At 46.2% G+C, this 25,389-nt stretch overlaps 1 long non-coding RNA gene across 1 annotated transcript in view; it reads right to left on the bottom strand.

Moving 5' to 3' along the window:
* Positions 1–769: 769 nt before the first annotated feature.
* Positions 770–25,389, bottom strand: part of LOC138369365 (uncharacterized) — a 282,936-nt gene continuing 258,316 nt past the window's right edge. The window contains exons 2-3 of the long non-coding RNA XR_011229811.1: positions 1,609–1,776; positions 770–1,114 (exon numbers count right to left, since the gene is read on the bottom strand). This is a non-coding gene — a long non-coding RNA (uncharacterized lncRNA). The remainder of the gene's footprint in view (positions 1,115–1,608; positions 1,777–25,389) is intronic.

Below are 25,389 nucleotides of genomic sequence, written 5' to 3'. Positions count from 1 at the left end.
TAGCCCAGGAGGGCGAAAGTCAGTCAATATGAGACATTCTACAATATAATGTTCAAGAGAGTGCATGTTTTCTCTTTCACAAAGTTGACACATTGTGTACTCGACATTTGGGTTTTGAGAAAGCTGCCAGATACGTCTACTAATAGGATGCCACCTCACCTCTAACAGTACAGGATGGCTTCCCTTTAGACGATCTAAAAATATTAAAATGTGAAACAACAGAAACCGAACTATTTAACATATGTCCATAACCTATATTCTATGTCTATTGTCAAGAAGAATTTACACTGTTTATCACTTGGACAATTTGTTTTGGCATTTACGTAACTATTAACACAGTTCTAAAGTTCACAGTCTTGCTCATCAAACCCTCAGTTTATACAGCCCGTCCTCCAAACGAAGACCCAAAAGTAATTGCATACACACACCAAACCTCCTATTTGTAAGAGAAAAACGGTTTACACACGACTCGACTGATTACGTTCGAACACTTCCGGAACAAGTGCTTCTCTGACGAAATTTGTTCGAACCACAACGCAGTATATGTTTCACCCACGTACTACAAATACAAATAATCGCCAACAGAACTTAACCACCTAACCTAACCAATGCCTATATATGCACAATATGCTAAAATATTATATTATTTTATATTTGGGAAAATTCTCGTTTTGAATGAACAACATGTAAAAATTTATGAATGCGTCTGTGGGGTCTACCGCAGGACGGAATGGACTTTCAGTCGAGGACGGGTTGTTTTACACACACCACACCACCATAGGGAAGGCGTGTCCAAGGTTAATAAAACACACACACTGTTCTCCTCTAACACAAAATATAACAAGGCTTCCTACAGCGTGCGGCGAACACACACATCGTCTGGTAGCTCCATACTGATATAGGTAGAACAAGACTCTCCAGAAGGTAGAACAACACTGCTTCTCTCTTGGTGACCCAGGCTGACCTCACTTCGGTCACGGGAAGTCGGTGACCCTGATTGGAGGACAATTTTCTGTCACATTCCCTCGACCAGTGCTTGAAGCTCTCGACACCACTCCGCGACCACCAAACTACCTTCAGACTCGTTCGCGGCGAGTTTGTCCTGTCGCACGTCCTGTAAAAATAGTTGTATAAATAAAATATATATACAAGAGAAAGCGCTAAGCCATTACGACTATATAGCACTTGGGAGGGATATCAAGATAACGATTTGGGATAGAAGGGTGAAATGGTGCCCAACCACGAGGACTGTCGGGGATTGAACGCCAACCTGCAAGATGCGAGACCGTTGCTCTACCGTCCAGTCGAATGGGTTGGTCGGTAAAGAGCTGTACAATATTAAATTAATGAAATAAACAGGTGAGAACACAGGCGTGGTTGTGTTTGTGGGGGTTGAGCTATATTCCTTGGGCCCCAACTCTCGACCACCATTCACCTGGCCTACAGGTTATATTCATGAATCCTTTCCTCGTATCTCATACTTCTCGGCTGTCAGTCTTGTCTTCAGTTTCGCCCTGTGTGTGGGTGAACAAATAAGAATTAGTATTTGATACAGAAATGATGATTTTTACCTCCAAATAAGCAAATGAGCGGTAGTAGATAACTTACTGAAGCATGGAAGAGGCGTCACACTGGTGGTCAAATCGGAGGGGATATTTCCATGAAGTTACAGACTCGAATGGAAATATAAATTATCACAGTGACTGTAGAAGCAGGTTGGAGGCAGAGTAGTGATAGCGGGCGCATACAACCCACTTGCCTCAACGCCAGAAGGACCTGGAAAGAATATAGGAACATCAGCCAACCAAATACGAACTCGGGCAAGCGTAGGCAACACATCCCAGTAGACCCCACCAAGTCCTCTCCCACTGTGTACTTCTGTTCGAGAAAATAGTTCCAAATAATATTATGGAAGAGAGCAGAGATTTTTTTATTGTTGCCGCTGGAGTTTATTGTGCACCCCATACTCATCCTGTGAGCGGTAGCGCAAAAACGATCAGAGGGCACGAAAGGTCTTTATCAGACCTCAACGATGATTATTACATTAACAATTTCATCTATCCTTCACACCTTATAATTACAATGTCAGCTAGTTACAGAGAATGTTCTATTTCAATTGCTATAAATTTACAGTTCATCATTATAAATTATTTGTAGGTCTTAACACCAATTAATGATTGTTTGAACTATGGAGATATTAAAGGGTCATTGGAGAGCTGCTGTTTGTTATTAGTCTTCACAATACACGACTTGCTTCTAAATCTCCTACGTCGTTTATCTACTGGAAGTAAAGTATGGATACAGTGCAAGGGTTTCAGGTATTTTATTCTTAGTGAGGATAAAAACTAACTTACAGGAAACCGATGAATACCAGAATTAAAGGAACATTTGAAAGTCATGGAGTTAGAGACAAGTCTGAACCATATCTGTCCATAACGTGATAGATGATATGACCCACAAACACTTAGAAGCTGAAAATACATTCCAATCCTTATTATTAAGATCACTGATGATTAGGATCTCGTGTCCATATAACCCTGGACATTGTTTAGTACAGAGAAGTTCTCTCGTCTATGGGTCGAGAATCTGAATGATTAAAACAACTTTGTATCCTCATTAGTTCTTGTTCTTCACTCACATTTTGTCCGAAAAGTTAAGACTTTGTCCGATGAAAGCTGAAGTGTGATCCAAATGACCCTCCGAGAACAGCTGGTGTGGTCCACGCCAGAAATTCCAAGTCTATTGGTATTCTTTGAGGGGAAGACAACTCCCTCCCTTCCGTCTATGTCACCAAAGAGACGGAAGGACGAAGAGAGGCATGGGACAGGAGAGGAGAGGGGGAAGAGACAGGTCAGAGGTTAGACAGGTGGACTGACTCCCCTCTCTTAATATGACTCCTCAGGAAGGGTCGTGACGGGGCGTTTGCCCACTGCAAAGTTCTGTTGGGGTGAAGGTTCTGGTAATGGTTGGTGCCACTGGTGGCTGGTTCTACTGCTGGTTGGTGCCACTGGTGGCTGGTTCTACTGCTGGTTGGTGCCACTGGTGGCTGGTTCTACTGCCGGTTGGTGCCACTGGTGGCTGGTTCTACTGCTGGTTGGTGCCACTGGTGGCTGGTTCTACTGCCGGTTGGTGCCACTGGTGGCTGGTTCTACTGCCGGTTGGTGCACCTGGTGGCTGGTTCTACTGCCGGTTGGTGCCACTGGTTGCTGGTTTTACTGCCGGTTGGTGCCACTGGTGGCTGGTTCTACTGCCGGTTGGTGCCACTGGTGGCTGGTTCTACTGCTGGTTGGTGCCACTGGTGGCTGGTTCTACTGCCGGTTGGTGCCACTGGTGGCTGGTTCAACTGCCGGTTGGTGCCACTGGTTGCTGGTTCTACTGCCGGTTGGTTCCACTGGTGGCTGGTTGGTGCCACTGGTGGCTGGTTGGTGCCACTGGTGGCTGGTTCCTAATATAAATTTACTGAGCCGCCAGGTATCAACTACACCAGACAGGAGAATGCAGCAACACTGTTAATTGTGGAGATAAATCTGGGTTAAAAAGTGTTGCGCAGTAATACTTGACCGCAGCAGTTTCAAAAAAGAATTAAGATACCCGAAAATATCCCCCAGGTTCTGTCAAGTGGACAAAGATCTTAAACAGTTCGCCCCTATTCACTCAACAGTAAATAGGGACCTGGATTTAAACAGATTAGCGGGTCTAATCCACCTGTGTACAAAAAAAATTATATATATATATATATATATATATATATATATATATATATATATATATATATATATATATATATATATATATATATATATATATATATATATATAATCACAATTTCACTATGAACTGCACTATATTACTCAAGCCACGCAGCAGCCCAAACTACAATACAACTTACCTCAGTTGGAAGAATCTCTCGAGTTGAACGTTCTTCTCCTCGATACACTGAGGCCCATATCGCCACACATCCACAGACTCATTCAAGTACTCGCGGTCGTTAGACCGGTAATTGTTAGGCTGGCTGAGATTGGGTTAGTTAAGGTGGGTATAGGTCTATTGCCAGGTGCCTGCGGTGCTTGGCAGGGGTTCGCAAAGCTGCATGTGACTTCATTAAGTGTTTCGGACGTTCCTACAGATTACGTCTTGCCGGGTAAACCCGCGGCCAGAGAGAACAGCCCGTTGAGGACTCGCCTCGCTCTTACAGGGAAGGTTGTCGTACTCTAGTCGTAAGTGTTTTGTCTATTTCTCTGCACCTCTATTGTACTACGCCATGAGTACACACACTGTAGTGTAGTTGCACTGTAGTGTAGTGCACACACACTATTGTGTAGTTCTTTAGAAACACAGAGACGATAACATGGTGATAGGTGAAGGGGGGGGGGTAAACGTCATCGGATAGATCGACAAGGAAAGGTGACGAATAAGCAGTGAGGATAGGGAATCAGGGGTGATGGATAGTGGGGCAGAGTTGAGGGGGTGGAGGTGCAAATATAAGCGGGGGGAAGCGAGGAGAGGGTGAGGGAAAAGCAAGGAGAGGGATGGGGGGTTCGACGAGGGGTAAAGGAAATTTTTAATAATGATTTAGAACCATATCACCAGAACCATCCCATCACAATGGTTGTACTCTTCAAGTCACTTGTGTTGTCCCGTCTTGAGTACTGTTCAGTACTCACTTCCCCCTTCAGAGCAGGAGAGATTGCTGAAATAGAGGGAATACAGAGAACATATACGGCACGCATAGACGCAATAAAGCACCTAAATTATTGGGATCGTCTCAAAGCCCTCCAAATGTACTCACTAGAAAGAAGACGAGAGATATATCAAATAATATACACCTGGAAGATACTGGAGGGCCAAGTACCAAATCTACACAGTAAAATAACAACGTACTGGAGTGAACGACATGGAAGAAAATGTAGAATAGAACCAGTGAAGAGCAGAGGTGCCATAGGCACAATCAGAGAACACTGTATAAACATCAGAGGTCCGCGGTTGTTCAACGTCCTCCCAGCAAGCATAAGAAATATTGCCGGAACAACCGTGGACATTTTCAAGAGGAAACTAGATTTATTCCTCCAAGGAGTGCCGGACCAACCGGGCTGTGGTGGGTATGTGGGCCTGCGGGCCGCTCCAAGCAACAGCCTGGTGGACCAAACTCTCACAAGTCGAGCCTGGCCTCGGGCCGGGCTTGGGGAGTAGAAGAACTCCCAGAACCCCATCAACCAGGTATATGAAAAGCGAATCACCGGTGACGCGCAGGCAGTAGGTAGATAGGTAGGAATCCAGAGGCAAGCCTAGACGACGATGGGGCAGTAAGTAGGTAGGTAGGTAGGGATCCAGAGGCAGACCTAGACGACGATGGGGGAGTAGGTAGGTAGGGATCCAGAGGCAAGCCTAGACGACGATGGGGCAGTAGGTAGGTAGGTAGGGATCCAGAGGCAGACCTAGACGACGATGGGGCAACTGTGGTGGGTGATACTGGGACATCGGAGAGGGGGGGAGGGGGGGGTGCGCTGGGCAGGTGTAACGTGTTGTGGTCAAGCATAATGAGAGCGGAATGGGCAGGGATGGAATGTGTTTGGAGGAAGGTAAAATTTGACAGGATGGATGGCGGTGTAATTGGATTGGCGACGTACGGATGGAATAAAATGAGAGGGGTTCGATGCTAGGAAGAAGAAGAAATAAAATAGTGGGAATGGGAAGGATTAGAAAGGAAAAATGGGCAGGATTAAAATAAATAGGTGAGAAAATGGCGTTGAAGGGTAATTTATAAGAGTAGTTTGAGATGTGGTAAGCGCTGATGGGATTTTAACAAGCGAACTTAATAAGTAGGAGAGGGAGGGAGAGAGAGACAGAGACAGAGACAGACAGAGAGAGACACAGAGACAGAGAGAGAGAGAGACAGAGACAGAGAGACAGAGACAGAGAGACAGACAGAGAGACAGAGAGACAGAGAGAGACAGAGAGAGACAGAGAGAGACAGAGAGAGACAGAGAGAGACAGAGAGAGAGACAGGCAGAGAGAGAGAGACAGACAGAGAGAGAGAGACAGGCAGAGAGAGAGAGACAGGCAGAGAGAGAGAGACAGACAGACAGAGAGACAGAGAGAGAGAGAGAGAGAGAGAGAGAGAGAGAGAGAGAGAGAGAGAGAGAGAGAGAGAGCGAGCGAGCGAGCGAACAGAGGAAGGTGGGAGGGGGTGGAGAAGGCAGGCAGGAAAGAGGTTAGCGAGTCAATAGGATGGTCAGGCCAGGCGTGGGAAGAACGTTACGATGCATGAAACTCCTTTGCATGGAGCAGGTCAGTTCTCCCTCGTTAACCCGCGGACACAACCCAAGATCTACCCCCCCAACATACTCTCCCTGCAGCAGCAGCAGAGCCTCCGATCAACCACCACAAACTGCAGATCGGGAAAAAGGCATTTCCTCCGCTGCTTCATATATAAAACCAAAAATGACGCCCAAAACGCATGCTTAAAACCTCGTTTTATAATCTTGGTAAAATAGTAGTAAGCCAGGCACACGCAGCCACCAGATTCCTGAGCTGAATTGTAAGTGTATTCCCATGACGGCCAGTGTATTTGTGTAGGTGTTGCGGTTACGTTTACTAACGATGGGTCGGTGGAAGGAAGGTCATAGGAAGGAAGGAAATACGATAGAATAGTGTATGTGGGAGGAACCTGAGAGAGAGAAAGAGGGAGAGAGGGTAGAGGGCGGAATAGGAGAGAGTGGGGGGGAAGCGGAAAGGTACAAACTCCCCCGCCAATTTACCCCTCAAGGGGAAATCCAATTTTGAAGGGATTTTCTCTGGCCATTATGAAAGTTGGTTGTACTTTGTAATCTGAACTTTCTGTGGGAATATCCGTATGTTCGATGAATTGGTGCACTTTGGGAATGATTCGGGGTATTCTTGACAACGGATCGGGTGGCGGCCAGCTCCTGTTGTAACGATGGGAAAGTCCGGTTGAGAGTCGCCTCCTTAACAGCCCTCCTGACGGTGACTATGGTGGACTGAGCGAGTCCATCTGATGCATACTAATGAATGCCGTTATTCAAGCAGCTACACACACAGTACCACATTAAAAGTCTTAAGCTGAATGATGAGCCATTCTTGTCCTCCGATAACTCTAATACTTCACTTCTCGGTATACTTATACTAAGCTCTATGTAAACCTTTGCAAACTTCAGCTCTATGTAAACCTGTGATTATTGCAATTATTTTAACAATAGCTTTCGACTCGGATATTAACGAGAGGTTGATAAAGAATCAGACACCCACCGCGTTAATGAAGACGAATTAAGTGAGTAATTGAGTAATTAAATAAGTAGTCCCACCAATAGAGGCACGTAATTAATACAATAGATACAAAAAGATGCATACAACGGCACAAAATCTAGCGAGGGACAAATCATCAGTAAGGTGCCCAACTAATTATCCTGTGACCTTTATTGTTCATATTGTAAGTAAACAATCTTAGAATTCGCGTGAACAGCAATATTGCATAATTATAGATACTTATAAAAGCAATAAGCCCTATATTGTTCTATATGTATAGAGCAAAAAACAGACCCTAGCAGACGTTAGTACCACGACGAAGCAGTGGCAAATGCATCTTAGAATTGTAAACAAAATTGTTAATTTGTTGGGGGGAGGAACTAAATGCCTATTCAAACAATGTAGTTTTATGAGATAGATTGCGATAGGGATCCAATATGGCTGATTAATAAAGAACAATATTTAAGATACCACATATCTGCACGTACGCAATGAAGACCTAAGATCAAAGAGGGCACGTACGCAATAAAGACCTAAGACCGAAACCAAGAGGGCACGTACGCTATAAAGACCTAAGACCAAGAGAGCACGTACGCAATAAAGACCTAAGACCAAGAGGGCACGTACGCAATGAAGACCTAAGATCAAGAGAGCACGTACGCAATAAAGACCTAAGACCAAGAGGGCACGTACGCAATGAAGACCTAAGATCAAGAGGGCACGTACGCAATGAAGACCTAAGACCAAGAGGGCACGTACGCAATAAAGACCTAAGATCAAGAGGGCACGTACGCAATAAAGACCTAAGACCAAGAGGGAACGTACGCAATGAAGACCTAAAATCAAGAGGGCACGTACGCTATGAAGACCTAAGACCAAGAGGGCACGTACGCAATTAAGACCTAAGAACAAGAGGGCACGTACGCAATGAAGACCTAAGACCAAGAGGGCACGTACGCAATGAAGACCTAAGACCAAGAGGGCACGTACGCAATAAAGACCTAAGATCAAGAGGGAACGTACGCAATGAAGACCTAAGATCAAGAGGCCACGTACGCTATGAAGACCTTAGACCAAGAGGGCACGTACGCAATAAAAACCAGTAGCGATCACAAGGGTGCTGTGTGTGTGTCAACAGTCAGAGGCTCACGTTAAGCCTACTTGGGCTGGACGGTAGAGCAACGGTCTCGCTTCATGCAGGTCGGTGTTCAAACCCCGACCGTCCAAGTGGTTGGGCACCATTCCTTTCCCCCCGTCCTGTCCCAAATCCTTATCCTGACCCTTTCCAAGTGCTATATAGGCGTAATGGCTTGGAGCCTTCCTCTGATAGTTCCTTCGCGTGAAGCCTGGCGTCCCCCCGTGCCCGTCGCCTGGCGCCAGACTGAAGTTAATCAGGAGAACATTGAGCCAGGTATAGACTATATAGCAGCTAGAAGGAGGAGATACGAAGTTGACCAGACCACACACTAGAAGGTGAAGGGACGACGACGTTTCGGTCCGTCCTGGACCATTCTCAAGTCGATTGGGGATACGAAGACAAGGCTTCGAAACCAGATTGAGGGATGGGAACGGAAAGCTATCTCCCCCCCTTGGATCACCGGCGATCGAACGACGACCTGCAAGAAGCGAGGCCGTCGTTGTACCGACCGGTCCAAGTGGTTAGGCGACGAATTCACTTGAAAACATACCTTTCAAAATCATTCCCCTGGTTTAATGAATATCTCGCGAACATGGAATAATTATTATGGGAGATAGAATTACAGATGAACATGATAGATGTTGATAGACATGATTAAAGAGTACAAATAACTGTGAGCCATAAATATCGGGGGACCAAGATTGTAAACAATGGAATATTGCCCGAGAACTCGTAAGGATCTCTCTCTCTTGAGGTTATCTTGAGATGATTCCGGGGCTTAGCGTCCCCGCGGCCCGGTCCTCGACAAGGCCTCTACCCCCCGGGATGCAACCCGTAGCAGCTGTCTAACTCCCAGGTACCAATTTACTGCTAGGTAACAGGGGCATCAGGGTGAAAGAAACATTTTGCCCATTTGTCTCCGCCTCCACCAGGGATCGAACCCGGAACCTCGGGACTACGAATCCGAAGCGCTGTCCACCCAGCTATCAGGCGCCCAGGATGAAGAGACCGACCAACAATCCTTCAATTTTCAAATATAATAAGAGAAATGTGAATAGGAGGTGAAACGCAAGTGAATGTTCTTACAATAAATATATTATAAACCCAATTTACCCGAGCCAGTCGGCCGAGAGGAGAGCACACTGGACTTGTGATCCTGTGGTCCCGGGTTCGATCCCGGGCACCGGCGAGAAACAATAGGCAGAGTTTCTTTCACCCTATGCCCCTGTTACCTAGCAGTAAAATAGGTACCTGGGTGTTAGTCAGCTGTCACGGGCTGCTTCCTGGGGGTGGAGGCCTGGTCGAGGTCCGGGCCGCGGGGACACTAAAGCCCCGAAATCATCTCAAGATAACCTCAAGATAACCAAGATCCCTGAAGAAGGGAGGTGGGGGTGGAATACTGGGGAAAGATTACATAGACAAAATTGCGTCAGAAACTGAACCCACAAAATTCGTTTAGTTATGAACTAAACCTTAAACTAGTTCGCCCATATAAATTAGTTTTTAAGTTTGTAAATAGACTGTCGAGGCATATCGTGTGTTAGTTACCTTAGACTAATTAGCTAATTACAGCGGAATGAACTGTAATTCATTGGGCTGTGAAGACGGGAATTACAACGAAAACCCATCTGTAATGACTCACGCACCCTAAATCCATCCAGTGGGTTACTGGGTACAGTGGACCAGTATGCCTTCTAAGATGCTGGGTTCCTTATGCCTTCTTTCGTCTGCAGCTGTAAGATGAGACGTGAGAATGTATTCTCCTCCTTCAACGTCATCGCCACTATCAACATCCCCATCCCAACCTGACGTAGTCTAGCCTAACCTGAATAAGGGATAGTATTATGGACTTTATATTTTGTGTGAACCAGGTATGTGCCGTCACTCTCTCGTCATAATGTTCAGATGGGCCTAGTACTTGACCCACCTAGTTAAGACCCCACCTAGTTAAGACCCTCCTAGTTAAGACCCTCCTAGTTAAGACCCCACCTAGTTAAGACCCACCTAGTTAAGACCCTCCTAGTAGACCTTGACACGCGGGCTGGCATAACTAACGAGGCAGTGAGAGCGGTAGGAGGGTGACCACACCTGGCAAACAATGAGATCGAGTTCCCTCTGATATCCAGTGGCCGAACCATCCGGCCCTCCCGACCCCCGGGACCTTCTGCACCTTCTCCTGCCTCCACCCGGCCACGGGATACTGTCTCCTGCTTCCACCCGGCCCCTGGATACTGTCTCCTGCCTCCACCCGGCCCCTGGATACTGTCTCCTGCCCCCACCCGGCCACAGGATACTGTCTGCTACCTCCTCCCAGCCACAGGATACTGTCTCCTACCTCCTCCCAGCCACAGGATACTGTCTCCTACCTCCACCTGGCCACATGATACTGTCTCCTGCCTCCACACGGCCACAGGATACTGTCTCCTGCCTCCACCCGGCCACAGGATACTGTCTCCTACCTCCACCCGGCTCCGGCATACCGTCTCCTAACCCAACGCCTAACCCAGACTAACTTAGGCTAACACAACGCCTAACCTAACGCCTAACCCTAACCCAACTCCTAACCCAATCATAACATAGAACGAAAAGGCAATGTAAAGGATTTGTGTGTACTCATGTCGGAAGACCTTACCCCGTCACAACTGCAAGAAAAATGACAGGTTGGATAACAAAAACCTTTCACACTAGAGATGTTATACCGATGATGATACTTTTCAAGACGCTAGTGCTCTCTAGAGTGGAGTACTGCTGCACAATGACAGCCCCTTTCAAAGCTGGAGAAATTGCTGACCTGGAGAGCGTGCAGAGACCCTTTACTGCTAGAATCCACTCGGTAAAACATCTAAACTACTGGGACCGACTAAAGAGCTTAAATCTGTATTCTCTTGACCGCAGGCGGGAGAGATACATAATAATTTATACGTGGAAAATATTAGAGGGACTGGTCCCAAACCTGCACACAGAAATAACATCATAAGACCAGGAGGCATGGCAGGATGTGCAGAATACCCCTATTGAAAAGCAGAGGTGCAATAGGTACTCTGAGAGAGAACTATCAACATCAGAGGCCCGAGACTGTTTAACACGCTTCCGCTACACATAAGGGGCATAACTAGCCGACCCCTCACAGTGTTCAAAAGAGAGAGCTGGATAAGCACCTCCAAAGGATCTCCGATCAACCAGGCTGTGATTCATACGTCAGGCTATGAGCAGCTGCGTCCAACAGCCTGGTTGACCAGTCGAGCAACGAGGAGGCCTGGTCGACGACAGGGCCGCGGGGACGCTAAGCCCCGGAAACACTTCAAGGTAACCTCAAGGTAACGCGTCCACAGAACATTGACTTCTCAAACAGTATCATATGACCATCACCATCCCCCACCTTCATCCCTACCATCACCACCATCACCCCCACCATCACCCCCACCATCACCTTCATCCCTTCCATCACTTCCATCACCCCCACCATCACCATCATCTCTACCATCACCATCACCTCTACCATCACCATCACCTCCACCATCACCCCCACCATTACCATCACCCCCACCATCACCATCACCCTTACCATCACCCTTACCATCACCCTTACCATCACCCTTACCATCACCCCCACCATCACCACTGTCATCACTATCCTCCACCGATCACCGATTTATTTTCATCTCGATGATTTGTTCCGTTTTTACAAGGCTCACAACTAGAGCGAGAATAATAAGATTAAGCTCGCGAAGACCTTCCCAAGACTTACACAAAAGCGTGAGCATACATGTGTTTGGGTTGTAGTTAGTGGAGTTGTAACCGATCTGTTATGAAGAAATAACACGGTGGGTTACAAGCCTCGTGGCATCAGATTCCACCTATCTATCGAGAATCAGTCGTAAACAAACTTCCATTTAGGCGATTACCATAACTACCCACCCGCTACTTCCTCTCCCTCTCCCCCCCCTCCTCCTCTCCCCCCCCCCCCCTCCTCCTTTTCTCCCCTCTCTCTCCCTCTCTCCCTCCCCCGCACACCTCCGCTCTGAACCAGAAACGAAGAGGAATGTGTCCTCGTAAGAGTACGCGAACGCGCGCTAAAAACAATAACAAACCTGGGAAATCCACCCCAGTGTCCCTGGGACATAAGGCTCAGACCACTGCTGCGGCATCCCCCGGAGTCCAAGCCTCCAGGTGGTCATCGGCTGTAACGTGTTTATTCAGTGTCCTGATGTCCCTCTGTCCGGTGCAATGGTGCCCCCCGCTGCGCCCGGACACCGTGGAGTGGACTCCACCACCAGACGGAATTCAGAGGTACACGCCGAGGGCTTTTGTTTAATGGCGTCGTTGGTAGCGGCGAGTTTGAACTACGGGGTGGGATGAGGAGGGGGTGGGGGGGAAGGAGGTATTTAGCGTTGTGGCTTCTGGCTTGTGGGTGGCTTGGATTAGTAAACATAATGGGGGCCGGCTGTGTGCTGGGTATTGGTTTTAAATGGTTTAGACAAGAGAAGGTCAGGAGGGTGAGAGGCAGGCAGGACTGGACGGGGTTTAGAACAAGGAGTGTGTTGGCTGGGATCACCTACAACACTAGAGAGAGATTAGCGAGTCCCCACTTACACTTAGTTAATAACAAAAGATGTGAAAAGTGACCCGAGTCAAACCACAATGATAGGAAGAAGCTGTTGGAGCTTTAAACTAATCATTCAGCTGATGATTGGGCAGTGACTTCATTCCTTTTGCGACAAGCGGCGGCGGGTCTCATCGACACTAAAACATGGGGGTGAAAAAAAAATCCGAAACATTACACAAGTGGTGAAACCTATAAGGGAGATCGCTGCCTATCTGAGGTTTAAGTTTACAACGTAAACCCTCAGATAGTACGGTTATCTTGAGGTTATCTTGAGATCATTTCGGGGCTTTTAGTGTCCCCGCGGCCCGGTCCTCGACCAGGCCTCCACCCCCAGGAAGCAGCCCGTGACAGCTGACTAACACCCAGGTACCTAATTTACTGCTAGGTAACAGGGGCATAGGGTGAAAGAAACTCTGCCCATTGTTTCTCGCCGGCGCCTGGGATCGAACCCAGGACCACAGGATCACAAGTCCCGCGTGCTGTCCGCTTGCCGACCGGTAGACTGAAGGAGGTCCTTCAGTCTACCGTATTGGAGGTCCTCTGAAGGAGTTACAGGCTGAATACCCGACTAATTACAAAGAAATGACTGTCGTTTCCTGTCGAAATCCGTTCCCAGCGACGGACTGGTACCTTTACAACATTCAGCGGATGTATCCCGTCCAGACATACAGGTAGTGAAGCCCGTCCAACCGTCACAGTAGTTACGACAAGTGAGGTCACAAAAGCTGCCGTCACAGACTGGGTTACAATGACCCAGCCCGTCTGACCCCTGAGGACCTTCACTACCCACCCCCTCCAACTGCTGGTGTTCCCACACTCACCATATAACCCTTCCAGGCAGGTCACAGTCGCCATGTAGCCCTTCCAGGCAGGTCACAGTCGCCATATAACCCTTCCAGGCAGGTCACAGTCGCCATATAACCCTTCCAGGCAGGTCACAGTCGCCATATAACCCTTCCAGGCAGGTCACAGTCGCCATATAACCCTTCCAGGCAGGTCACAGTCGCCATATAAACACATTCCAGTCGAATTGCCGTCGCCAATATAATATCTGTACCAATTTGGCGTTCGTTCACGTATCCCCATTACAATATTCCCGTCTGTAATGATACTCTTATCTGCAACTGGACCAATTTGTTCCAGCGTGTCATTAGCACAGGTACACACACACACACTCTGGTACAACTCACCTGCCGCGAGTCCCCGCTGTACCCGAGGGCCCGACCAGGTAGGGAGACGCCTAAACTGTCGACCAGACGGCGGCCTCCAAACCTACCTGACATATCTGTAAACCATCTGTCCTGGGGCCGCCGCCGCCTGTCACAGCCGGGACGAGAAACTTGCCTTGACGCAAGCACGCCCCGTCAGGGAGCGTCAGCCCCCGTCAGGCAACGTCAGCCTTCTCGCGAGTCTATGTGTCAGCGTCTGGACATATGCGCGCCCCCCCCCCCCCCCCCACATCCCCTTGCATCAGGAGGCACTCAGGCTTCCCCTGTCCATTTTCAAGCAAGCAGGAATACTAGATCATGGTGCTTCACACCCAGACGCAAGTGAGTACCCCTGCGTCCGTGCTTGCGTGCCTTGAGAAGGAGAAGTTGGTGCTTGTGCGTTAGTTTGGAGGGCTTGAGCGGTCCCCTGCCGTAGCACCGATAGGTGGGACAGGTTCGGGGACAGGCAGACAGGCACATCTGTAAACATGTGCACTTGCCTGGAGGCGCAAGTGCCCGTCTGGAGGACAAGCCTGGAGGCTTGTTGACATGTTTGTAAGTCTTCGTATAGGGCTGGAATCTTGTGGACATGCCAGCCTTCCTGGGGGGACATACCAGCCAGCCTGGGGGGACATACCAGCCAGTCTGGGTAACATACCAGCCAGCCTGGGGGATATACCAGCCAGCCTGGGGGATATACCAGCCAGGCTGGGGGGACATACCAGCCAGCCTGGGGGGACATACCAGCCAGCCTGGGGGGACATACCAGCCAGCCTGGGGGGGACATACCAGCCAGCCTGGGGGGGACATACCAGCCAGCCTGGGGGGACATACCAGCCAGCCTGGGGGGGACATACCAGCCAGCCTGGGGGGGACATACCAGTTAGCCTGGGGGACATACCAGCCAGCCTGGGGGATATACCAGCCAGCCTGGGGGATATACCAGCCAGCCTGGGGGGACATACCAGCCAGCCTGGGTAACATACCAGCCAGCCTGGGGGATATACCAGCCAGCCTGGGGGGGACATACCAGCCAGCCTGGGGGGACATACCAGCCAGCCTGGGGGGGACATACCAGCCAGCCTGGGGGGACATACCAGCCAGCCTGGGGGATATACCAGCCTGCCTGGGGGGGACATACCAGCCAGCCTGGGGGGACATACCAGCCAGCCTGGGGGGACATACCAGCCAGCCTGGGGGATATACCAGCCTGCCTGGGGGGGACATACCAGCCAGCCTGGGGGGGACATACCAGCCAGCCTGGGGGACATACCAGCCAGCCTGGGGGGGACATACCAGCCAGCCTGGGGGGACATACCAGCCAGCCTGGGGGGACATACCAGCCAGCCTGGGGGACATACCAGCCAGCCTGGGGGATATACCAGCCAGCCTGGGGGGGGACATATGTTATACTCAAATTCTGTCAGTTGAAATGTAACCAATCACAGGCAAGTAGGCCTCTGACGTCATGCCAGACAGAGGAGCATCAAGCATGCTCCCAGCAGCCTCAGTTATCCTCACAGACCCAGAGTAGGTGGACCTCGGCTGGCCAGTTATACACCTGTTTGCCTCACTCAATAAATATATACAGAAGCGACTACTGTGTCTACATTCAACCCGAACAAGGCAAACGAATACTGGTAGCAGCAGTGGGATCCAGAAATTTTTTTCTGGAAGCAAAAGTTCCAGTACCCAGCATCGCCTCGTGTTCCAGCCAAAACCGCCGCCACCGCCACCGCCATAAGCCGCCATCCTGCCACCCACGCATCAAATATTGTGCCAGACCGGGGTCCTGCCATCAACCACTACTCCAGGCTAACGTTTTAGAAGTAAGGGTCAATATCTTCCTGTGAGAACGCTCACTCATCAGTGAGGAGGAAGGAAGCTTCCCGCGCCAGCCATTTTTGAACCTCGCGCCACCACGTGGGAACCACCTATTACACCCACCACCACCACCACCGCCACCCAAGCTGACAGTATCAAGCTTCGTGAGGGTGCAAGCTACTGCAATCGTCGTCAGCCATCGTCGCAAGTATCAACTGGTTATTCCATCGTCGCAATATTGTCGTCGTCAGAATTTATCTTCGTGCCTCTAGCCTGAACAGTGTGGGGTCCCTGAGTCTCGCGCCACCGCCGCCAGGAGCGCTGCCGTCGCATCCAGTTTGTAAACACGCCTCACATGGGCCTCTTCAGATCTTCACGACGCTTCTCCTACTTTGGCTACTGGTGATCCTCATAAATTACAACCCTGAGATAAGTAATTGCTAGTTGAGAACAACGTGCCAAGTGTTAAAAAGTGACTTATGTAATAATTCCCATAATATCCTGTGAATTAACCATTCAGTGACTTGTTAAATATTGGAGCTGGTTCAGTACTGCACTCCCCACAGTTTTCCTGTGTGATTTCAACATTCCTGCTTCTTACAGTAATTTCATTGAATTTTAATTGTTCTCCTAGAGTGTTATTGGTAAATTCAAATTCCAGTGAATTAAGAAATCCTTGTTTTAGTAGCAGTTAAGGATTTGTGCAATATAATTTTTTTTAATTTCTCCAGACCTAACTTGAAATTTATCCTTTAAGCATTTTATTTTAAACTTTTACCATAGGAGTTATATACATTCCTGTGTCCAGTTTATGTGCTACATCCATATTTCTTGCATTGCCACTTGTTGTGTTGAATCTTTTTAATGAAATTTTGCAATTGCATTTCCCAGTTTTTATTCTAAATTGCTGTGCTTAGTCTGGTTTAATTAATTTACATACATCTAATTCCAGTCATTTTTTTAATGAAAGATTGCTAAATTTAGTTTACAATTGCTTGTTCTTAATTATTTTCTTGCCTAGCCCAATTTAATAATTTTATTTCTGCCATTTTTACTTTAGCCAAGTTGATATTTTTTTGTGTTTATTTTTGTGTATACTATTTCTGATGCCAGGTGCACTTAATTATAATCTGCGTTCAAATATTACTTCCACGGCTGTGACAATGCCTACCACTGTTGAAACCCCTTCAGAATCAATGGGAACAGTTGCTTGTCCCAATGGCCAGAGATCAGCTCAGGAAATGGCTATTCCTCTTTTTGCTGGGGAATCGCGTTTATTAGAATCATGGTTTAGTAAGGTTGAAGCGAAAACAGTTGCACGTTTTTCTAAGCCTACTGATGCCGAATACTTAGCAATTGCACGGTCAGCCGTGGACACAACCAAAGGTGATGCACGTTTTGTTGTTGATGAGAAAGCCATTGTTAGCCTCCAGTCTTGGCCTGAATTTAAGGATTTCTTTCGCCGTCGCTTTGTTAATAAAGGAGACCTTGACCCATATAGGTTAGTCAAGAAAATTGCCAATGCCACCATGCAGCCTGGTGAATCGTTTAATGCGTTTACTAGCCGTCTCGATCAGTATCTGTATGCCTTAGTTTCTGCTATGAATAATTCAACTTGGTTAGATAAAGACAATAATCTGTCCCCTGAGGCTATGGCCAAAATGATAGCATTTGGTACTTTAATGCATTTTGCCCCCGAGCATACAAAACCAATCGTTGAGCAACAAAATTTTGGTGTTAAACATGAAATTGGTGAAGTATTTGAGGCTATTAACAATGCCGCAGATAAACTAGCTCCCCGAAGTGCTCAACTGTTGCCACCCTCTGATGCTGTAAATGTAGTTACAAGTTCTCAGCATCCTCCCACAAATTCTCAAAACTCTTGGTCGCAGAAGCGTACCCATGCTCGTAGCCCCCAGTCAAATTCGCCGCCTCATAAAATGCCGAAACGCCATAGTCCACAACCATCCACTCCCTCATGTTGGCATTGTGGTAAGAGTAACCACCTTGCAAGGGACTGTTGGTCCGCCCCTAGATCATCACCTCCTAGACAATTCTCTCGGCCCCCTCATCAATCTAATCATTCTAGGCTTCCATATTGCACGTACCATAAACAAGTTGGTCACCACACTGCGGATTGTAGAGCTAGGCAAAGGACATCTCCACCTCGTAACTCCCATGGTCAGTCTTGGCGAGGCTCACAGCGTCCAAGACATTATCAGAACTCTCGTAATTACAACTCCCAGCCCAGCTATAATGCAACTTCAAATTATAATGCTCAGTCACAGAATGCTGGAGCTCAGAATGTTCACTCCATGTCGTCGGGAAACCCCCAAGGCCATCCGCTAACCAATTCAAGCTAGCCAATCCTAGTGCCCTCCCTGTGTATTCAGTAGCTACCCAAAATAGATTTGGACACTTGACAGAGGAGGACACTGACTCTAGACCAGTTGTAGATGTTGACGGATCCACAGTAAATTTGACACAAACAAGACACAGATATCCCAGACAACATAAGTCAAAAATAGTAACTTGTCCAGTCTCAAGTGATGGTCCCCTTGTATCAGCCATTGTACATGGTAGAGTTTTAAAAGTTTTTCTTGACTCGGGTGCAAAAATTAATATTGTCAAGCCCTCAGCTCTTAGAGACATTGAAAGTAAGCACCCTACTATTTTAAAACAGTCACACATACCTTTTCTAAGTGGTATTTCAGGAAATAAAGTAAAAGTTCAGGGTGAAATTGACCTCCCACTCAAGTTCAATGATGTCACATTGTCTATAACATGTTTAGTTGTTGACATTATTCATTTTCCTGGAGACATTCTCTTAGGTCTGTACACCATGATTGATGAAAATATTGCATTGTTTCCCCATCGTTGGAACATAAGTATCAAAGACCATGTCATACCCTTGTGTAGCATGTATCGACAGGGCCACGAGTTCAATCTTCAATCAGATTACGTTAATTTTGTTGACACCCGCCTTGCAAGCGTAGGTTTGTCAGATCATTGTCGTGGTAGCATACCCGAGAAAACAGGCACTCGATTGAAGCATAGTAGTTGTGCAGTTGTTAAGGAGAATGAGTATCGGGACTTTCTGGAAGGGGACGCCCTAACGGATTCTCGTTGTCTCGCTCGCCTGGCAGCTTCCATCTCTGAAGTCAGTGGTTCCATGGCTACTGACACTGTGCTACACCCTCATTCTCTCACCAGAATAAGAGTTAAGGTTCAGGGAGTGCCTGAGTTGTCGGATGTGATTGCGGAAAGTGAAACATGTAAAGTGAATGGTACATTTGTTGAACCCTCCTGGCACACAGTGCAGGATGGTACTGTCTCACTTTTTATCGCGAACACAAGTAATGCCGATATCCATCTCCAGTCGGGTACCCATGTTGTAGATTTTGCCCATTACTCGTTACCGGTGCGAGTTGTGGATGATGTCTCCATGGATCATACTGTTTGTACACTCACACCAGGAGAACAGGGATCTCAGCCAGAGGTGCAAGCGCAACACCTCAGTCCTACTGATTTTCCTGACTCTGTGGCTCAGCTTTTGGAAATTTTGAACAGGAATAGAGCTGTTGTTGCTCTACCAGGAGAAAAATTAGGTCTCACTCCTCTTATTACACATAAAATTCCCCTTGAACAAGGAACTACGCCTATTTATGTACCAGCTTACCGTCATCCCCATTCTCAGAGAGCAGAAGCAGATAGACTTGTAGAAGAAATGTTACAGAGTGATGTAATTGAATCGAGTAATTCGCCATGGAACGCTCCATTGATTCTTGTACCAAAGCGAGATGGGACTTGGAGACCTGTAATCGATTATCGCAAGCTTAACAGAGTAACAATACCTGATCGTTTCCCACTTCCAGTTCTAAATGATTTGTTGCAAAGTATTGGTCGAAACAAAGTATTCACAACGTTAGATTTGTTGCAGGGATTCTGGCAAATCCCCCTTGATGAGGAAAGTAAACAATTGACAGCCTTTAGTACTCCCAATGGTCATTTTCATTTCAAAAGAATGCCGTTTGGTTTGCGTAGTAGTCCAATAACCTTTTATAACCACAACCAATAACTAAACCACAAGTTGACATTGAATGTGAATTCACAATGAGACAAATAAGAAGCAAAATCAGAAATATTCAGGCACAGGCGGGAGTGGAGAGGAGAGAGATAATGTATGAGAGTAGTCAAACCATGCAACACTACATGTATGTGAGTCAAAACACCCATTTCACTTATGGTAAAAGGAGAAATGCTTGGAGTGACTCTGTGTACATGCGGCTCAGGCTTGGGTACAAATATTACTGGGAATATGGGATAGATGTTCATGGTAATGACACGAAGTGTAAACTATGTGGTATGTTAAGGTCTCACACCCTTGCCCATTATATTCTTGATTGTCCGTTGATTAGTGTATATAGAAACACTGAGATAAGGACTGTTCCTGAACAAATAGCCTGGATGTGTCACAACGGAAAGGTTGATGATATTCTTGAGAGATATAAGAATTTTGCACCAAGATTGTAATATTTTGTTGAATTATCTGCAGATGTCTTGCAAATTGTCTATACAGTATACCTAGGTCATAAAAGTATTTGTGTGTACGTCTGATACCATACTACTTGTGAAGGAGGAAATGTATATTTTTACCTCTCAAAATGTTTGGTAATGTGTTTATTTGTGATGTGTGTCTATGTATATATTAACACGTTGTACTGAATGGGGTGAGAATAGCTTGAGCTACCTCATCCCTTTGTGTGTATTTTACCTCAATAAACGTATTTCAATTTCAATTTCAATTCATAACCTTTTCACGGCTCATGACAAATCTATTTCGTAGATTGATAGGAAGTACGCTTCTAGTTTACCTTGATGATCTCATAATCATGTCGCAAGATGTTCAGACTCATTTCCAGAACTTTGAAAAGGTACTTGCAAAGCTCGCTGAAGCTAATTTAAAAATAAAGCTTGCAAAATGTTCATTTTTAAAGCAAAAGATTAATTTCCTAGGTCATACAGTTACACCTTCAGGTATTACATTGAATGAATCAAAAATTATTGCTGCCCGTGATTTTCCAACACCTCGTACCGCAGAAGCCGTAAGACAGTTCACAGGTCTTGTAGGATTTTATCGTTCATTTATTGCTGGATTCTCTATTATAGCCGCTCCGCTTTACAAGTTGCAAAGAAAAGATGAACCCTTTGTTTGGGGAGAGGCCCAGGATCAGTCATTCAAAAAACTCAAAGCAGCCTTGATTTCGTCACCTGTCCTTAGGTATCCAGATTTTTCTAAACCTTTTACGTTGGTTACAGATGCTAGTGACATAGGTCTAGGTGCTGCATTACTTCAAACAGAAGGTCACAGAGATCACGCAATAGCTTATGCTAGCCGCACATTATCCAAAGAAGAGAAAAATTATAGTGCAACAGAACGAGAAGCCTTGGCAGTTGTTTGGGCACTTAAACATTTCAAGGATACAATTTATAATTACCCAGTTCATGTTCTTACAGATCACCAACCATTAATTCCCTTGTTCAAAAATAAGAATCCAGTTGGAAAGTTTGCTAGATATTTGCTCACAATTCAAGAATTCAATCCCACATTTGGATATATTCCAGGAAAGCAAAATGTTGTAGCCGATGCGTTTTCTCGACACGTAGCTGCGATTCAGTTAAATTACCCAGCATTAGATGCTACAGTAGTAGAAACGGAACAAAGACAAGACCCCATATGGGCACCCGTCATTAAATTTTTGACTAAGCAAGACACTCGCCCGATTCATAAACCGCCAGTACCATTGAAAGAACTAGTTATGTTGGACAATTTACTGTGTAGAGTAGTAAAGCTAGGGACAGCCCCGAGGAAATGTTGTCAGTTAGTTGTTCCAGCTGTCTTGGTACCAACTGTGTTAAAAATTATCCATGATGCTCCTGCAAGTGCACATCCAGGAAAGGATCGTACACTCCAACAAGGTCGATTGAAATATTTTTGGCCAAAAATGGCTAAGGAGATTGCTCATTATGTTGACAGATGTTTAACTTGTTTACAGCACAAGGGACATGTTTCAGGACCTAATCCAATTCAGGTGTACCCAGCAACTAAAGCTCCTTGGGAACGAATATCGATGGATTTATTGACAAATTTTGCGGAAACAGAGAAAGGGAACAAACATTTGCTTGTAATGGTCGATAATTTTTCACGGTTTTGCGAACTAGTTCCTATCCCGAACAAAACAGCAGAAACCATAGCCAGCGCATTCCATGACCAAATAATTTGTAGATATAGTATGCCTAAAGTAATCCTTTCAGATAATGGTCCGGAATTCAGTAATAGTATTCTAACTAGCTTGTGTGATTTATATAACATCAAAAAATGTAGCATCATGCCTTATCATCCGGCAAGTAATGGACTAGCTGAACGTACTAACAGGAAAGTGTTAGATGCCTTGAGAGTCACGTTGAATTTTGATAACAACAATTGGGATGATTTTATACCCTTAATTCAGTGTGCTATAAATTCTTCAATTAATGTTTCTACTGGTGACACACCTCACGCTATTCTTTATGGTACAGATAAGATCCTCCCTAATGAATTGATTAACGTACCTCCTACTCCCTTATATAACGTAGATGATTTTGTTCAAGTGAAGCGTAGACAAATGCAATTAGTATTCAAGAAAATACGAGAACAACTTTCCAAAGCAACAGCCGAGTTCACTCTAGCAAGGAATGCACGAGCTAAACCCAATAAAATAACTATTGGATCTGTAGTAATGATACTTAACCAACACAGGTCTGGTCCTATGTACAAGTTAACTAAGAAATTTTTGGGTCCATATAAGGTAATCGAGCTTATTAAAGGTAACAAATACAGACTTAAGAACTTGTTAACAGGAGAGTATATAAATGAACATTTAGACCACATGAAGTTAGCTAAAATGACTGTTGACGAGACTGATGAGGAAGATGACAATGAACTTACCCAGACAGATACTCCTACTCGGACACCACCTCCTGTGGTTGACAGACCACTGGATGTTCAGCAACCCCATACTAGCAATTATAATCTTAGATCTAGACCTCTCGTTTCAACCGTGCACTCACCACACGTCCATTGGCTAGATGTTAACGAGGATATCTCTCAAGATGATAGTTTGTCACATGAAGTTTCATCTGTTCCGGACCTTCAGTCAGAGCCAGAGTTGTATAGTGCTCTGGATGAGCTAGGTGTAGATATCCGCAGAATTTATAATTGAATGCACTCTGTAGTTATTCTGTTTGTTTTGAAAAAAAAAAAAAAAAAAAACTCAATTGCAGTATTTCTACCACATGTGTCTTATTATTACCATTATATATAATGTATAGTTTTTCTCAACTTTATTTTGTTATGAATTAGATGCCATTGTCAAGTCTACTACCATTTGTATTTTTACAGTGCTTGTCATAAGAGTTATTATTGTTCTAGCAACCACATTGTGGCCAGTGAATCCTGACTGCTATCACGCAGATGTTAGTCTTCTTGATCCAGGTCTTGTATATGCTTGTAAATATATTGCACATTATATATATTGTACATTGGTCTTGTAAATATATTGTATATTTCGAAAAAAAAAAAAAAAAAAAAAGAGAAAAAAAAAAAATTATCTATCTTGAAATTCAATTGTGGTTGTTAGGTCAGAACTTTGTTCTATTAATGTAATAATTGTTTAATTTTGTATGGTTTTCAAGCACATGCCATTGACACATGTTAATAATTTTGTTTAGGCAATACCTTGGGTTGTATTGTTCATATCTGATCAGTAGACATACACATGTTCTTAATACTCTGATTTAATCAAAGCATTGTTACCATGATTTTCACCTATTATGATGAATTTTTTTTTTTGGTGCATATATGCCGAGTTGTTTGTATTACGCACACCTGATCTTCTTTCAATGTTTTATTATGCAAATTTCACATGTAAGCCATTATTGTATGCCACCGAGGTCCTTTCAGTATCATTGTAACTATATAGCTAGCCAGAGCTTGTCGACAAGGGACGTCGACTTGGTAGCGTGTCCGAGCGGTGTTATACTCAAATTCTGTCAGTTGAAATGTAACCAATCACAGGCAAGTAGGCCTCTGACGTCATGCCAGACAGAGGAGCATCAAGCATGCTCCCAGCAGCCTCAGTTATCCTCACAGACCCAGAGTAGGTGGACCTCGGCTGGCCAGTTATACACCTGTTTGCCTCACTCAATAAATATATACAGAAGCGACTACTGTGTCTACATTCAACCCGAACAAGGCAAACGAATACATACCAGCCAGCCTGGGGGACATACCAGCCAGCCTGGGGGGGACATACCAGCCAGCCTGGGGGGACATACCAGCCAGCCTGGGGGGACATACCAGCCAGCCTGGGGGGACATACCAGCCAGCCTGGGGGGACATACCAGCCAGCCTGGGGGGACATACCAGCCTGCCTGGGGGGACATACCAGCCAGCCTGGGGGGACATACCAGCCAGCCTGGGGGATATACCAACCAGCCTGGGGGATATACCAGCAAGTCTGTTTCTCGTAAAAGCACTTCAATCACCAACTGTGGTTGAAAGCTTAATAACTCACTGTGTGCTGTGGGAACTCTCTAATCCTTATGTACATGGGACATACGCGCGAGAATGTATGTTGGTTAGCATTGTATGGCCACGTCTGGAAGGCAAGTCTCAAGGGAAAGCGCCAAGCCATTTTGACTATATAGAACTTGAGAGGTATCAGGATAAGGATTTGGGATGGGACGGAGGGGACAGGAATGGTGCCCCAACCACTTGGACGGTCGGGGATTGAACGCCGACCTGCAAGTTAGCGAGACCGACCGTTGCTCTGCCGTCCAGCCCAAGTAGTTGTCTGTGGAAGAAAATATATTTAAGTGAAAAGTGTTCATTATTTCCTTATATGTCAAATGTCACACTGGCGGTGCCACAGATGGTGTCAACTGCCACACTGACGGTGCCACAGATGGTGTCAACTGCCACACTGACGGGGCCACAGATGGTGTCAACTGTCACACTGACGGGGCCACAGATGGTGTCAACTGCCACACTGACGGGGCCACAGATGGTGTCAACTGTCACACTGACGGGGCCACAGATGGTGTCAACTGCCACACTGACGGGGCCACAGATGGTGTCAACTGTCACACTGACGGGGCCACAGATGGTGTCAACTGCCACACTGACGGGGCCACAGATGGTGTCAACTGCCACACTGACGGGGCCACAGATGGTGTCAACTGCCACACTGACGGGGCCACAGATGGTGTCAACTGCCACTCTGACGGGGCCACAGATGGTGTCAACTGCC

This window comes from Procambarus clarkii, chromosome 28 (genome assembly GCF_040958095.1).
Source record: "Procambarus clarkii isolate CNS0578487 chromosome 28, FALCON_Pclarkii_2.0, whole genome shotgun sequence".
In the NCBI taxonomy this organism is placed as follows: domain Eukaryota; kingdom Metazoa; phylum Arthropoda; class Malacostraca; order Decapoda; family Cambaridae; genus Procambarus; species Procambarus clarkii.
Note: the sequence above shows the minus strand (reverse complement) of the source record. Positions and strands in the feature narration are given on the sequence as shown.